The sequence below is a fragment of the Neoarius graeffei genome, chromosome 3, assembly GCF_027579695.1.
Source record: "Neoarius graeffei isolate fNeoGra1 chromosome 3, fNeoGra1.pri, whole genome shotgun sequence".
Taxonomy (NCBI): Eukaryota; Metazoa; Chordata; class Actinopteri; order Siluriformes; family Ariidae; genus Neoarius; species Neoarius graeffei.
Window position 1 is genome coordinate 92,986,669 of NC_083571.1, and position 17,342 is coordinate 93,004,010.

The following is a 17,342-nucleotide window of genomic DNA, read 5'->3' on the forward strand; positions in this document are numbered from 1 at the left end:
TATGATTCATTGTCTGGTTTCCCCTTTTTTTATTAGGTTGTCAAAATTACCTTCTAATTTAGTTTACTAGTATGTGATATTTTAAGGGGGGCGGCACGGTAGTGTAGTGGTTAGCGCTGTCGCCTCACAGCAAGAAGGTCCGGGTTCGAGCCCCGTGGCCGGCGAGGGCCTTTCTGTGTGGAGTTTGCATGTTCTCCCCGTGTCTGCGTGGGTTTCCTCCGGGTGATCCGGTTTCCCCCACAGTCCAAAGACATGCAGGTTAGGTTAACTGATGACTCTAAATTGACCGTAGGTGTGAATGTGAGTGTGAATGGTTGTCTGTGTCTATGTGTCGGCCCTGTGATGACCTGGCGACTTGTCCAGGGTGTACCCCGCCTTTCGCCCGTAGTCAGCTGGGATAGGCTCCAGCTTGACTGCGACCCTGTAGAACAGGATAAAGTGGCTAGAGATAATGAGATGAGATGATATTTTAAGGTGCAGCACAGTGATGCAGTGGTTAGCACTGTTGCACACTCGTTCCTGCTTTGTAGTTGTTGGTTGACGGGGGCCTTTCTGTGTGGAGTTATATGTTTGTCTCGTCCCTGTGTGGGTTTCCTCCAAGTGTGCTGTTTTCCTTCCATAGTACAAAGACGTGAATTAGGTCACCTGGCTAAAGAACTGGGTGGTACAGTGGTTAGCACTGTTGCCTCACAGCAAGAAGGTTCTGGGTTCGAGCCCAGCAGCCGATGGGGGCCTTTATGTGTAGAGTTTGCATGTTCTTCCCCTGTCTGTGTGGGTTTGCTCCGGTTTCCCCCACAGTCCAAAGACATGCAGTGAGGTTAACATGGGGCAGCCATGGCCTGAGGTTGGGCTGAAGTGCCCAGAGTTGTAGTTGAGTCACTAATCCTTGAGTTTGAGTCCCCAGCGGTCAAGTCATTAAAGAAAATTTCGAGTCAAGTCCACAAGACTCAAACTGCACCGTTTGACGGTGGCTGTTTTAGCGCCATTAACATTAGTTTGTTCCTGAACATGGCATATGAGCAGGTGAATGTGCGTTCTCTTTGTCAGGGAGTGTGAAGTATTCTGTCAGAGATGGTTGGGAGACGGATGTAAGTGCAGAAGGTGTGTTTATTAATACAAGTTAAGGCAGGTCAGCAATCCAGAACGGCAGGCAAAATCATAAAACGGTGAAACAGGCAATACGTCAAGCGAGGCACAAACAGGCTATTGTAGACTCAGCAGAATCAAAGATGAGGAACAGGAAATCAGGGATCAGGAAACCAAACAAGGAAATAAGGCTCAGTAATGTGTCAGCAACACTACTCAATACTTCGTAAAGTAAGTGTTTTTTCTCAGTTTTTATATAGGCGTGCTGTTTGTGCCTTAATCCTCTGCATGTGTGAGTCGTTTATGGCACGCGCACGAGAGTCCGCTTGGCGTGCGTGCTGTCCGGAGCACGCCCGAGATGTCTGATCCACGCGCCAAGGCACACAGGTGTGACACTCTTGCACAAAATTAGTACAAAAATTAATGTAAATCTAAATATACCAAATTATGGCATGTTACAAAAAATAAAGAAAAAATATGAGTCCTTGTCCCCAATTTACGAGTCCGAGTCCAAGTCTGACCCTGCGATGACCTGGCGACTTGTCCAGGGTGTATCCTGCCTCTTGCCCATAGTCAGCTGGGATAGGCTCCAGCTTGCCTGCGACCCTGTAGAACAGGATAAAGCGGCTAGAGATAATGAGATGAGATAAATATACCAAATTATTATGGCATGTTACAAAAAATAAAGAAAAAATATGAGTCCTCGTCCCCAATTTACGAGTCCAAGTCTGACCCTGTGATGACCTGGCGACTTGTCCAGGGTGTATCCCGCCTCTCGCCCATAGTCAGCTAGGATAGGCTCCAGCTTGCCTGCGACCCTGTAGAACAGGATAAAGCGGCTACAGATAATGGATGGATGGAATCCAAGTCTGAGTCATCAATGCTCAAGTTCTAGTCAAGTTACAAGTCCTTAAAATTAGGGCATGATTCGGACTCGAGTACTACAAGCCTGGAAGTGCCTTTGAGCAAGGCACCTAACCCACAACTGCTCCCCGGGTGCTGTAGCATAGCTGCCCACTGCTCTGGGTATGTGTGTGTGCTCTTTGCTCACTTGTGTGTGCATATGTGTGTTCACTGCTTCAGATGGGCTAAATGCAGAGGTTAAATTTCACTGTGTGCTTAAGTTTGTGCTTGAGTGTATGTGTGATAAATAAAGGCTTCTTGGCTTCTTTCTTGGCTTGGCTTCCTTCTAAATTGCCTATTGGTGTGAATGGCTGTCTGTGTTAGCCTTGCAGTAGATTGACGACCTGTCCAGGATATACTCTACCTCTCGCTTGAAGCCAGCTGGGTTTGTCAACAGCTTATCAACAACCTGCAATAGATAAGTGGCATAGACAATGAAGGAATATTAATTTAAAGGAGAATTGAAGTCATTTTAAAACTTGCGTTATTTCTTAATTAACGTGTTATTCAATTACATTTTTGGTTTCAGTAACCTTATATCGTGACTCGCATTGGCAACTAATCGCAATTAAATATTATACTTATCGGCCTATTCGGTTTTTAGCCATGTCGAATTTAGTCCGTTTGGTCCATAGCAGGCGTCGCTTACCCGTGCGATCTTCACGAGACTTGTGCGAGACTTCGAAACGTGAAGTGTCAGCCAGGTGTCAGTGCCGCCATTTTGAAAACTGTTCTCCAAACGAAATACTGCATAAAAACGAGTTTAAATGACGATTACTGCCTACTTTTTTCAAACTTTCCTGATTGCTATCAAAACAAACAACTTCCGGCTTAATGACGTCAGCATTCGAAAGACGGCGCACACGTCTTTTGACAACATTGGCAGATGTTGGTCACTTTGATTTCCGCTGTACGTTTTACTTCCGTCCTATGATGTCTCGCACAGGTCTCAGCGAATCTGGTTTACGGCCATTGCTTTGACATATGGACTGATTATATTCCATAGCATATTTCAAACACTCATAACTTGCTATAGCAGTGACAAAATAGCTATCAAAAATGCATTCCTATATTTAATAAAATGAGAAATAGAATTTTGATAATCAAAAATTTGCCTTCAGTTCTCCTTTAAAGGTCCCCTTGCATCGTGTTTTCATTAATTGTGCAGTGGTCTCTAGTATGAATGAATGCCCTGTGAGCCGGTTTTGGTGAAAAAAATGCTGTGGTTCTCCTGGCATAGTTCGAATTACGGGGGGTACTGGGGGGTACTATAGAGTGCTCCGAGATGATGCTAAAAATAGTAACCATGTGGTCGGCACGGCCATCTTGGAAGTCACTCGCTCCAGAGCGCGCATAGAGTACACATCATAGAGTACACATTCACCGATTCGTTTCCGCGTTAGAGGACTTAGAAGCTTGGATTCTTTAAGAATTTAGACATCTGATGGAGCACTACTGTGAAAGTTTGGATAAGCAGGCACGGGAGCGTTATGCTGAGAAGTTACGTTTCATTGGGAATGTAGATCCATACACTGTTAGTGAGAAGGAATGGAAAGCTGACCCCAGCTTGTTGCCGCATAATTATCAATTATTTTAGTCAGTGAATAAAATGTAGGCCTAGTATGTAACTTGTACTAACAGCATGTGTACATAAACATTACTAGGCCTAGATCTTAAATGCCATTTGATGCAACAATGCACTGCAGTAGACATAAGCTACCTAATGTGACAAATATATCCATTAATCATTGCTGAAAGTACATAGAAAAGATAAGAGTTTGTATCACATTTATTTTAGTAACTATGAAATTCAAGACAATTTAACCTACCCGTCACAAAGTGATCAGAACAAATCCGGATACAGTCAAGTTGTCCTAAATTTGAGCGGTTAATGGCAGCCAGCCACTGTCGTCTCCTCCGCTCGCTTTTCTCCTGTGCTGCAATTCCCGGGTTTGTCACGACTTTAGGGAGTCTGTGGAAGCTTTTGCCACCCTTTTCCCCCCGGCTACTACAGCCAACAATGACACATGTATTCGGCATTTTGCTTTGCTGAGCAACAACAATGCACTGACACAGCGACGTTTGACTTCCAATATGGTCGCCGCTGGGTTCGCGCTGATCTCGAAGCACTCTATACCCCCCAATGAAGACCCAGTACCCCCCAAAGAGACAAAAATATAAGTTGGGGGGGGGTCTGATATTTTTTCTGATATTGTGAAAAGGAATATATAATTCAAACCAACTCCCATTCGGCATTCTTATTGTAGGAACATTTTAATGTAAATCGATTTCAGACAGACACCCCCATTGTGGACCGTACCATTTTTAGTCACCGCAGCGCTAGAACGCACTAGAAGCAACAGCTTCTACAGTAGTCCACACCATATTCAGTTGATTCATCAGATACAGTCCATGGGTTTGCAGCAATTTACAGTCTATGGTTTGCAGCAGAAGACGTGCATTGGTAATGTTAGTTGCTAACCAACTTTTAGCCTGTTGAAAATGTGTTATTTTACAACTTTCATTTAAGTGATTTGTTCTTCTTTCAGCTCATGTCACGTCTTTATACGTTGAATTACTTACCCACTGAGGCCAGAAGGCTACAGTGGACGGACGTTAACGTTAGTTACCAATGTTAGTTAGCAAGATAAGCTAAGTCTCTATTTAAATCAAGCTTATTACAGTGTGGTATAGAAACGATTCTCATTTCAAAGGAGAAGAACTCCGTATGTTTCCATTCTCATTTTATCATGAATAAATTGTGCCCTTCTGAAATTCATTTGGCACACAGGCCCATCCTGTGTGTGTGATTAGGCACAAGAAGTTCTGATGTAGGCCTAGCTAAGCCTATGTAAAATTACAATCAGAACCTCTGGGGACTGGGGGCAACATAAAAAGAGCCAGGTAGTAGGCTAGCCTAGTACATATGCTAGTATTTGAATTTGTTTTCTATTGTTTTTACTTACATTCCTTTTGTATTATTTTTAAGATATTCATAGTTTCATCTGAGTACCCTGTTTGATTTTATTCACAGAGACAGTAGGCCAAATATGAGGAAAAGAAAAGGGCCAGACATCAGGCATTTTTTTGGTGCTAAAAGAGTAAGTAGTAAATATTAGCACTAAGATCTACAGACAATTACAGTACAAGTGTAGGTGCAGTTAGGTTTTATACACTGTTCATGTGAATAAAGAAAATGGGTTCCCAGCAGACAGGAGAGGCACAACAGGACGAGAAAGAGCAAGATATTCAGCAGGACTGTTCTGCATGTGTGTATAAACTGTATGTGACTCATTTGTAGTGTTGATACCCAGTTTGTTCTGACAAAGAAGGTTATCAGGTTGTACTGCTGTTTTTCTTCTGTGGTAGTACTGTATGGTTTGTCATGCTTCTTAATGACATTAAAAATTATTGTTCAGAGTTATTGTGTTGAGTTACTGACACTGACTTCCATAGACGAGACGGGACGGGACCAGGGAGGGCGACTGATATGACAGTGGACCATGATGGTACCCCCCAATTATGGTGGGGTAATTCGCACTCTGGTTTCAGGCTGTTCTAGTTTGGTGGAGGAGTGGGTGGCGGGAGAACGACAGGATTTCAGCTCTTACTCATTAATATTCATGACATGTAAACGTGCTACCTCTGATTGGCTAACAGCAATCAGTAAACGTGTTACCTCTGATTGGCTAACACCACTGTGACGCTACCTCCAGTGGATCAGAACAAGCGGATGTGGGTGTCTTTGTAAAAACTGTTTCGATTGGCTATTATGGTCTCGACATCGATGTTTTGACCAATAACAATGTAGATGTGGCAGCGGGGGCGTGGCCGAGCGTCGGTCTGTGAATGGAGGGCGGAGTCAGGGAAGGTAAGTGGCAGAATCACTGCACCTGACGGGAATTAACGTGTGTTTGTGTGTCTTCCCCAGTGATCACACCCTATAAGAGGAGAGGGAAAGCAGAGGAAGGGAGCGCTCTCCCCAACCAGAACGCTTGTGTGTGTGTGTGACTGGGAGGGATTCATTCATTCATTCATTCATTCATTCATTCATCTCTCTCATTTATTTATTTATTTATTTAATTGAATACTCCCTGCGGCAGCGGCTCTCATCAAGGCACGAGGCACGGAGCGGAGCTCGCCTCGGGGGTTGTGGGGGGAATAATGTCCCCTGGCTGGGAGCTGATGGGCCCTGGCAGCGCTGGTTCGTTCGGGAGAGGGCAGGGGTCACTGGCCGCCAAGTCTGGGGAGGCTGGAACCTAGGGTTAGGGTTAGGTGAATTACGTCCCGAGGCGCTGAGCTAGCCCGCCCAGGGAGCACTCTTTCGTTCGGGAGAGGGCAGAGGCCGCTGGCTGCCAAGTCTGGGGAGGGTGGGACCTCCCCTGCCCGAGTTACGAGCGTGCAAAGTTGAGCTGGAGCCACCGTTGAAACGAAACTGATGCGGAGCACTGCGCCGCGCCTCGGGGCGAATTATGTCTCTCTCCTCGCGCTTTCTTCCTGTGGGTGGTCGCAAGCCAAGGTGGGCGAGGCCATGAATATTAATTTTCGAAGTGACGTAACTTCGTATGGCTTTTTCTGATCTGCTCATTTTTCCGACTATTTTCTTTCATAAGCTAATACAGGGAATGGGGGTAGAATTACATTTTCACATGCAGCATGCATATGCAACTCGGAGTGAACTATGGTATTTCAAAAAGAGCCAGTATTAAACGTTTTTGGTGGAAGGGCACCTTTAAGAAACGAACATCCTAATAAATTTGATAAAATCTCATTTCAAATCTGAATTCCTGCATTAATAGTCAGAATAGTGCATTAGGATGATGACAACCCATTTTTGGATATGTATTGCGTACATTTGTTAATTTAAAAAAAATAGATAAAATGACATAAGCAGACAATAACAGCACATGCTGTTTTTAGGCTCAAACAGGATATGAAATTGTTTCCATCGGTATAAAGTTATTGTTCCCAAGAGCAAGGGCTAAATGTGTTATTGTGCTTTCATTTGCACTACTTGGTTACATAATGATTTTATCTTCAGTCTATACACTTAAAGCCTTTTCCCACCCCATCATGATATCCAAGATTAACACAGCCTCTGTAGTGATAAGTGCACTACAAACCTACCAAACCAGTACTGTCACGTATTGTCTTACATAGCAGGCTGCTTTTTTTGTGTGTACAACATACTGCTGTTCCCTTAAAGGTACTATTTGTAATGTTCTTCGTGTTCAGTTGCAGCAAATTGTTATCAGATGAGTGAGAACACAGTAGTTGTTTCCTGCATGATAATAGTCAGGCCACTTGGCACAGCATCCAGAGAATGTCTGCAGCATGCACACTGTGAGCAAGATAAGGCAAGCAAACAGTCTTAAATAACCTGCTCCAAATGCAGTACCACGTATGACCGTAGGTGTGAATGTGAGTGTGAATGGTTGTCTGTGTCTCTATGTCAGCCCTGCAATAACCTGGTGACTTGTCCAGGGTGTACCCCACCTCTCACCCATAGTCAGCTGGGATAGGCTCCAGCTTGCCTGTGACCCTGTAGGACAAGATAAGCAGCTAGATTTTGAACATCCATCTATGACCCCAATTCCAAAAAAGTTGGGACAAAGTACAAATTGTAAATAAAAACGGAATGCAATGATGTGGAAGTTTCAAAATTCCGTATTTTATTCAGAGACTAGGTCAGAATTGCAAAAAGGGGCTTAAATAGGGAGTTGCAGGCATTTGTGAGTAAAAGTTGGCAAATAAACTTTTCTAAAGGTATTTTTTGCGCTGAATCCATTTTTGCTGTTTGCCAAGCTGTATCTCATACGTGGAGCCCAGTAGAGGGCACATTTGCATATAATTTGCATATTTCGAGTATTTCAATATAAAACTCTTCAATGTTGTACAGTATGAAAAAAGTAAAATAGCAGAAAGTTGCATATACCTCTTGGCTAAATAAGTACCGAATTTGGCTTCAATTGGGTGAAAGGAACTCTCAGAAACAGACTTTAGGTAGTGTGTGTGGTCCAAATTACCATATTAAATTATAAAATTCGTGGTCTTGAGTTTATAGACTATATAATAGACTATATAAAGGGTAATTCTTTCTGCTGAATCCATTTAGGCAGTCTTTTCATTTGTAACTCAGTAGAGTGGCAGTCTCATAGGCTAAAAAAATAAACAAATTTCTCAGCTCTGGCTCAAAAATAAAATCTTAAATTGCGACAGAAGATTTATTGGGTACAGAAAACAAACATAGGCTAATATTTAAAATACAGCCTAGAAATGTGGTTTTTACTGGTAAACGAAGCATAGCACATACGGTGCCAGAAGACATTCTGTATGTTCTGAACAAGAAGCACTCTTTGGATAGCATCTCTGTAATTAGTGTCGTGAAGCCTTTTTCTGTCTTCTGCAGCTGCTTTTAATGTGAGAAGGCCCTGTTCAGTTGCTTTGAATACCTGATCTCTCTTGGACTCTTTGCATATAATACAGGTATCCAATGGTATTTACTGGTCTAGCTTCAAGCTACACACAGCTTCCATAATGATGTTCTTACAATCTGACAGACTTCATGGATGATCTTACCGACAGAAATATTTCAAATGCTACCAGAAATGTTGGCTTATATAGCTCTTTGGATAGAGTTTTATGGTGATGAACTAGGGCTGGGCGATATGGAGGAAAAACATATCTTGATTTCTTCTATATCTCGATATACGATATATATCTCGATATTTTCAAATCCCCCTAAATAAATAAAAAATAAGTAAAACTTCTGCTAGTAGGGACAGAACTGTATCAGTTTTTAAACTGCTGTGGGACAAAACTGTCTGTGCTGCTGCTCCGCAGTAAGATGTTTGCCTACTGCAGCATGGGCGATCGAAGCACGGGCAGTCTGAGTGAAGTCGCTGGAGTAGCCAACTGAAAGCATGCAGTGGAAATATGTGAAAACGCAATCAAGTAAATGCTACTGCACAATATTAAATGCTACTTATCTTTCAACTAACAGTGTTTTGAGGTGTTACAGAGTGATAGGGTGACCAAACCTCTGTAATTCCAAAAAGTAATTTTTTTTCTCGATTAATTCGACATCTCAAAATCCATATCGAGATACTTGTCCATCTCGATACATCTTAAATATCAATATATTGCCCAGCCCTATGATTAGCAATATTTAAACACTGTATGGAAATAGAAATGATGGCAAAAAGTGATTTTATTTTGAATTAAAGTTCTTGTGGATAAGTTTGAAGTTAATTTACAAACTCTGATGTGATGGCAACAGTTTCCTTGCATCCTCAATGAAATGACTCAGGAATGTAAGATTTTCTATTTGTCTGCTTGAAATATAGGGATAAAAGAAGACATATTCAGGACAACAATAAGAAATGAAAGTGCAATTGTCCTTGTCACATACAAGTACCATAATTCTCACTACAAATAAACCTCCTAGACTTGATCATTATTGTTGTACATGATGTAAAATAAAAAAAAACGGAATTTACTGAAATTTTAGAGGTTGTCTTAGATTTTGTGCTCTACAGACTTCCACATAAGAGATACAGCTTGGCAAACAGCAAAAATGGATTCAGCACAAAAAATACTTTTAGAAAAGTTTGTTTGCCAACTTTTACTCAAAAATGCCTGGGGGTGTCACATTATCTGAAAATCGACCTAGTCTAATAGATGACATATCAAACGTTTAAACTGAGAAAATGTATCATTTAAAGAGAAAAATTAGGGGGACAAGGCCATGTTTACCACTGTGAGACATCCCCTTTTTCTCTTTACAACAGTCTGTAAATGTCTGGAGACTGAGGAGACAAGTTGCTCAAGTTTAGGGATAGGAATGTTAACCCGTTCTTGTCTAATGATGATGTGCTGTGGGTCCCTGCATTGGGTGTAGTTTTGAAAACAAGCTGGGACCCAGTATGCCTATGCCATTCTCTATTCCTGTGTTGATAAGAAATAGAAAACATAGAGCATATTTAACCCAGGGGGTAAACCAGTCTAGTCTCCTTCCTGTTTCAAAACAACATCAGAGTGCCCAAGCAGATATTACTTCTAGACTTTCTGTAAAGCTAGCTCTTCTGAACGTTAGATCACTTTCAAACAAGTCATTTTTAATTAATGATCTTATCTGCAAACACAATCTTGATTTTTTGCTTTTAACTGATCAAGCAAATAGTGCTACCACCCTTATTGAAGCAGCTCCCCCAAATTTTAATTTTATGAATGCTACCCGACAGGGGAAAGGTGGAGGGATCGCAAATATATTCAAAGCCTCTTTTCAATGTAAACAATCCTCACTTGGTGATTTTACATCCTTTGAACACCTATGTGCACCTGTTACATGCTCTCCTAACATATTGTTATTAACTATTTACAGGCCTCCGAGACATTCAGCCAAAGTTTTTCTAGAAGAGTTTGGTGAACTGTTGTCAGTCATTTGCTTAGAGTTTGACTGTCTTATTATATCTGGGGATTTTAACTTGCATGTAGATAATCCTGAAAACACTTATGCCAGAGAACTACTTGCACTTATTGACAACTTCAACCTAGTACAACATGTACAGGGGCCAACCCACTCTCGTGGTCATACCCTTTATCCTTGCCAGGTTTTGGAAGTATGGTAATTATTGCTTCATCCCAAGAGGGTGGGATTTTATTTTCCTTCAGGGCCCAGTTAAAAGATGCCAGAAGCAGTGGTGCCAATTCGTCTTTAAATACCTTATACCACTCAGCAGGATAGCCGTCACTGCCCGGGCTCTTTTTATTTTTTAGCTTATTAATTGTATCCAGCACTTCCTCCATTGTAATTTCAGCCGTCAGTATTTCGTTCTGTTCAAGGCCAATTGAGGGTAGGTCCAGGGAACTCAAGACCACCTCCATCTCTTCCTCACTTGCTGATGTTGGTTGTGCATATAATTCACTATAATATCGCTGAAAGACCTTCTCTATAGCCTCTGGTGAACTTACTTGCATCTGAGTGTTGGGATTTCTTATTTTGTATATATTATTAATTGTTTGCTGTTTTCTTATGCGCTTTGCCAATAATTTTGTAGCTCGTGGTCCGGTTTCATAGTAACTCTGTTTCAAATACTGTTGCTTTTTCTCGACCTCGTCCATTAACACGTCATTTATTTTAGCCTTTAAGTTCTTGATTTCTTGGTATATATTTTGTTTTTTGAAAGTCTATTTCTAATTCCCTTAATTTCTTCGTGCTCTTTTTGTATGTTTCTGTTCTAGTCTTTTTGATTAGTGCAGCTTCCGCTATTAATTTCCCCCTAATGACAGCTTTCATGGCATCCCAGAGTACTGTTGGGTCCACTTCACCATTATTTTCCTCAACATATGTTTTGATTTCTCCTTTAATCCTTTCCTGTCTCTGTTTATTATTCAGCAAACCTGTGTTCAGTCTCCATACTGTTTGCTGTTTTCTTTTATTTAAACCAATTTTTAAATAAAGTGGATTGTGGTCCGACACAGCTGCCCCTCCGATACTGCATTCCTCCACTAGATGACAGTCCCCAACACTCATAAAAAAGTAGTCTATCCTCGAATGCACATTATGGGTAGCCGAGTAGTGTGTATATTCTCTCCCTAGTGGATGTAAGATTCTCCACACATCGATCAGGCCCATCTCCTCCAGTGACATATTAACAAATTTTGATATTCGCTTTTTGCTTCTTTTAAAGCAATAGTTTGGGATTTTTGACATGAATCTGTATGGCATCCCCGTCAACAGTGTCGTGCAAATACACTGACTTACCCCCGACAACATCCTGTGAGTCCAGTTCTTGTCTAGTTTTGGTCTAGACGAAAGTAGTCCGGCAAGTTTGTTGGGGTCACGAAAGTAAAACGTTTTTCTTCTCAAAACAGTATGTGTTCAAAAGAGTGATATATTTGCATCACAAAACTGTTGCCAAATAAAAAGTCAGACCTCGCAATTATTTGGCGCTATATTTTGTCTCCCTTGGTATCACTGCGCGCTGTCATGTTGACATCTGCGCAGGAATCAACACCTTTCCCATTGTTTGGCAGTGATTAGGAGTTCAGATCAGCGGCGCTAACAAGCTGCGGCTCCAGCTTCACCTTCTTCCACTTCTCTGTCCACCCTTTCTCTCTCTGCCTGTTCTAACTCCATCTGGCGAATTTCTTCATCTGTATATTCGGGTTCATAAAGATATCCCTTTGGCTGTGAGATGAAGTCAATGTTTTCAACGTCGCTGTCGTAGTCAGACATGTTGTCGCTAACTTTGCTAGCAGTAAACAATGAATGAAACAGCCGTGGCTGTCACCTGGCGGCAGCGCGCAGTGATAAGAAGGGAGAGAAAATAGTGCCAAGCGATTTCGAGGTCTGACTTTTTATTTAGCAACGGTTTTGTGATGCAAATATATCACTCTTTTGAACACATACTGTTTTGAGACGAAAAACGTTTTACTTTCGTGACCCCAACAAACTTGCCGGACTACTTTCGTCTGGACCAAAACTGGACAAGAACTGGACTCACAGGATGCTGTCAGGGGTAAGTCAGTGTGTTTGCACGACACTGTTGATGGGGATGCCATACAGATTCATGTCAAAAATCCCGAACTATCCCTTTAAGGTGGGGTTTACATTAGACCGTATCAGCGGATCATCAGATTAACGTTTTTAAAACGATTAGCGTGCACACAGCAACGCCAATACACGATTCGCGTGCACACAGCAACGCCAATACACGGATACGCTCGGCTCCGCAGGCATCCTGCGCTCCAAATCACTCCGCCCTGACCAGCGAGTGCCCTCTGGAGGGTGCGCACTCCGGCTCTGCGCAGCTCACAGAGCGCGCGAGTGGAGTGCACGAGCAGTGATTCGGGACTGAGCCGCTGTGTGTGTGATCTCAGTGCATGTTGGGTATGCGCGTCACTTACCACTTGCAAGTGGAAGGATGGCAAGCCTAAAGACAATCATAACTACACAATGGGCAGTATTTGCATCAGTATTTGCAGTATTTTCATACTTTTATACTCTTTAATGAAAGGTGATACAAGGCGGAAGTCCGCGCCGTTTTTCAGCAGTCGCGTCATATGACCAATGCCAGCGAATCAGGAAGGTGAATATCACAGTGACGTTGTCCAATGACGACGCCAGCTAGAGCTCAGCACAGCGTATCCACATATTCTCAATGTTTACACAGCACCGGACCAGACACGATCTGGATTGAATACGTGGACCCTGGCGGATTCCCGTTTCCCGGCGTTTTAATGTAAACGGACAGTGCAGCCGCGAAGAAAACGAGACAGATACGGTCTAATGTAAACTTGGCCTAAGACTTGTTGTATCGTTTTTATGGCATAATGCTACATTTATGTCACCCCCACAGATTATAATACCTTTTGATTCCACAGCGATGGTATCGAATAGATACTTAAAAAAAGGCTTATCGCTTCCTGGAGGTGCATACACATTAATCAATGTTATTGGTTCATTCATTAGCTTTCCCCTTACAATAACAAATCTCCCCTCTTTATCTTTGTATTCTCTTTCACATTCCAGTTGGATTGAGTTCGCCAGCAGTATTATCACCCCTCTTTTACGCCCTTGCCTGTATGTACTGTAATATAGGGTTTTGTAGCCAAATGTTCTGAGTTTTTCATGCTCTAACTGTGATAAATGGGTCTCTTGCAAGAACACAATTTCTGGCTTTTCCTTTCTTAGTTTTGTTATAACCCTCCCTCTTTTTGCTGGCGTACTCAAACCGTTTACATTCATCGACATTATCTTGATGTTGTTAGTCATATTACAGTCTCAGTTGTATTCTCAAGTGTACCCCAACAAATATGAACTAGGTAACTATGTACATATAACGCAACAAAAATAAAACCCCAAAACAAAGAGGGTTTCAACCTGCGGGGTGGTTTTCTCTTTATCCCAGTGCCCCTGTTACTGGGTGGAGAGGAAGTCCTCTGGTTAGAGGGCCTCTCCCTAGACTTAGTACCACTATGGCTATTTAGTCTAGACATGTCCAACTCCATTCACATAGTCAACCCCCCGCCCCCCATCGGACATCGTTGTAAAGGCTATTCCAAGCGATTTTAAGTGTTATCATTGATTTCACTATTGCAAATGAAATAAGTTTCACATTCTCTTAAATTCTTGTAACCTCTCCTTAAAGCGTTGTGTTGCCTTTTGTCGCGTCCTCCTGTCACCAGCTCGTTGCCATCCCGCTGTATCCACTTCACCTCGGTCCCGAGTTCTGCCCCGCTCCGGAGCCGATGCACCGCTGCTCTCCCCTGCAGCCATCGGGTCCCTCTCCTCGTCTGGTTCTTCTACCGTGTAACCCTTTACCCTCATCGCTCGCGCTGCCTCTTTAGCATCTTCGTATGTTTTCACGCCATCATCCCAGAATATTCTCATTTTTGCGAGCGGAGTTTGAAATCTGATTCCTTCTTGTTTCAGTCTTTTTTTGAGGTTCGCATAAGTTTTCCGTTTCTGCACAACTTCAGTCGCGTAATCATGGTCAAAGAAAACTTTTTTGTTTCCTATAATTATTGCTTTCTTTTCTTTGCCCCATACCTTTTGCAGGATCATTTCCTTAGTCTCGAATTGCAAGAAATTGACGACAATAGACCGGGGCGTCGCATCTGGGCCAGTTTTTTCGTGAGGGCTCGGTGGCAGCGTTGGATGTGGAGCTCCGTTCTTTCTGGTAGACCGAGTTCAGTGATTAGCAGGTGCTCCACATATTTGTTTACCGATTCAAAGTCTCTTTCTGAGTCTTCCGGTACTCCATAAATACATAGATTGTTCCTCCGTGATCTGCCTTCTAAATTGGTTAACTTCTCTTGTAGATGGTGTGTCTGTTGGGACATCTCCCTCATAAGAGCACACGAGTCCGCCTGCCACTCTTCAAGTTCAGCGATACGGGCCTGCGCATCTTCAATGCTAGCGCCCTGTGTTTGTAGTTCCTGTCGGTTTTCAGAGTGCTTGCGGTCCATTTCTTCCCATATGGTTCTGATCTCATTCTTTATCTTGCTTTTGAACGTGGTTAGGTCTTTGTGAAACTCACTTTTTAGCTCCTTTGTTTCTTTTTTGATGTCTGCGAGCCCATCTTTTAGCTCCTCTGTGAGATTCGCCATTTTAATGTCCTCGGGGTAGTCCGCTTTGGCTTCTTTAGGGGTTGTTTCACGTTTCTTCTCCTTGTGATTTTTACTCTTGCAACTTCTTGTTGAGATTCCTTTACTCATAGTTTGCCTTTAGGCCATCAAGTTGTATATTTGTCTTTTTCTTTCCAACTGGGGGGAGCTGGCTAACCATGCGACCACTCATGCCACCATCTTCTCTCCCGTTGCTCAACTGTCTTAGGTCTTTTTTTTGTCGTATCTTCCGTTTTATGATGCGCCAAATGTTTTCTATGGGTGAAAGATCTGGACTGCAGGCTGGCCAGTTCTTTGTTTCAAGAACCCGGACCCTTCTTCTACGCAGCCATGATGCTGTAATTGATGCAGTGTGTGGTTTGGCATTGTCATGTTGGAAAATGCAAGGTCTTCCCTGAAAGAGACGTCGTCTGGATGGGAGCATATGTTGCTCTAGAACCTGGATATACCTTTCAGCATTGATGGCGTCTTTCCAGATGTGTAAGCTGCCCATGCCACATGCACTAATGCAACCCCATACCATCAGAGATGCAGGCTTCTGAACTGAGTGCTGATAACAACTTGGGTCGTCCTTCTCCTCTTTAGTCCGAATGACACAGCGTCCCTGATTTCCATAAAGAACTTCAAATTTTGATTCGTCTGACCACAGAACAGTTTTCCACTTTGCCACTGTCCATTTTAAATGAGCCTTGGCCCAGAGAAGACGTCTGCGCTTCTGGATCATATTTAGATACAGCTTCTTCTTTGAACTATAGAGTTTTAGCTGGTAACAGCGGATGGCACGGTGAATTGTGTTCACAGATAATGTTCTCTGGAAATATTCCTGAGCCCATTTTGTGATTTCCAATACAGAAGCATGCCTGTATGTGATGCAGTGCCGTCTAAGGGCCCGAAGATCACGGGCACCCAGTATGGTTTTCCGGCCTTGACCCTTACGCACAGAGATTCTTCCAGATTCACTGAATCTTTTGATGATATTATGCACTGTAGATGATATGTTCAAACTCTTTGCAATTTTACACTGTCGAACTCCTTTCTGATATTGCTCCACTATTTGTCGGCACAGAATTAGGGGGATTGGTGATCCTCTTCCCATCTTTACTTCTGAGAGCCGCTGCCACTCCAAGATGCTCTTTTTATACCCAGTCATGTTAATGACCTATTGCCAATTGACCTAATGAGTTGCAATTTGGTCCTCCAGCTGTTCCTTTTTTGTACCTTTAACTTTTCCAGCCTCTTATTGCCCCTGTCCCAACTTTTTTGAGATGTGTTGCTGTCATGAAATTTCAAATGAGCCAATATTTGGCATGAAATTTCAAAATGTCTCACTTTCGATATTTGATATGTTGTCTATGTTCTATTGTGAATACAAGATCAGTTTTTGAGATTTGTAAATGATTGCATTCCGTTTTTATTTACAATTTGTACTTTGTCCCAACTTTTTTGGAATCGGGGTTGTATTATCTCTAGCCGCTTATCCTGTTCTACAGGGTCGCAGGCAAGCTGGAGCCTATCCCAGCTGACTATGGGCGAGAGGTGGGGTACACCCTGGACAAGTCACCAGATCATCGCAGGGCTGACACAGAGACACACAACCATTCACACTCACATTCACACCTACGGTCAATTTAGAGCCACCAATTAGCCTAACCTGCATGTCTTTGGACTGTAGGGGAAACCGGAGAACCCAGATGAAACCCACGCAGACACGGGGAGAACATGCAAACTCCGCACAGAAAGGCCCTCGACGGCCGCTGGGCTCGAACCCAGAACCTTCTTGCTGTGAGGCGACAGTGCTAACCACTACACTAATGCGCCACCCATTTTGAACATGAAGACAACAAATAATATTTGAATTATTTTCATTTGTAAGCTTTTTAAATGATTTTTAAAAAAATACAAGTATTGTGTGTATTATGGACCATTGCTCTGTCCTTGATCCCAGAATGAATTCAGAGCTCAGTCATTAGAAATAAACGTGTCTATTTTAAGAAGCATTTTAAATCATGCCAGACAGTGTCATCGATATGACGTCCGACGCACATACACACAGTCATGCTTCATATACTCTATTCAATTCTGTGATGGTGGAAAACCAACACAGATGAAAGTGTTAAACACTTCTAATAGTTGTGCTACAGTCTTCTCCTTGACTGGGACATGGGTGTAAGTAATGGATGGATGACTGGAATTAAAATACCAAGCTATTATATTTTTCT

The 17,342-nt window shown here is 42.6% G+C and overlaps 1 protein-coding gene across 5 annotated transcripts in view; it reads left to right on the forward strand.

Moving 5' to 3' along the window:
- Positions 1-1,137: 1,137 nt before the first annotated feature.
- The window catches only part of pinx1 (PIN2 (TERF1) interacting telomerase inhibitor 1), a 91,989-nt gene continuing 75,784 nt past the window's right edge, over positions 1,138-17,342 (forward strand). For 2 of the 5 annotated variants that reach the window (XM_060917652.1, XM_060917653.1), the window contains exon 1: positions 1,138-1,317. The gene's annotated coding sequence lies outside the window, so the exon portion shown is untranslated. The other 3 variants (XM_060917655.1, XM_060917656.1, XM_060917657.1) reach the window with 3 other exon arrangements.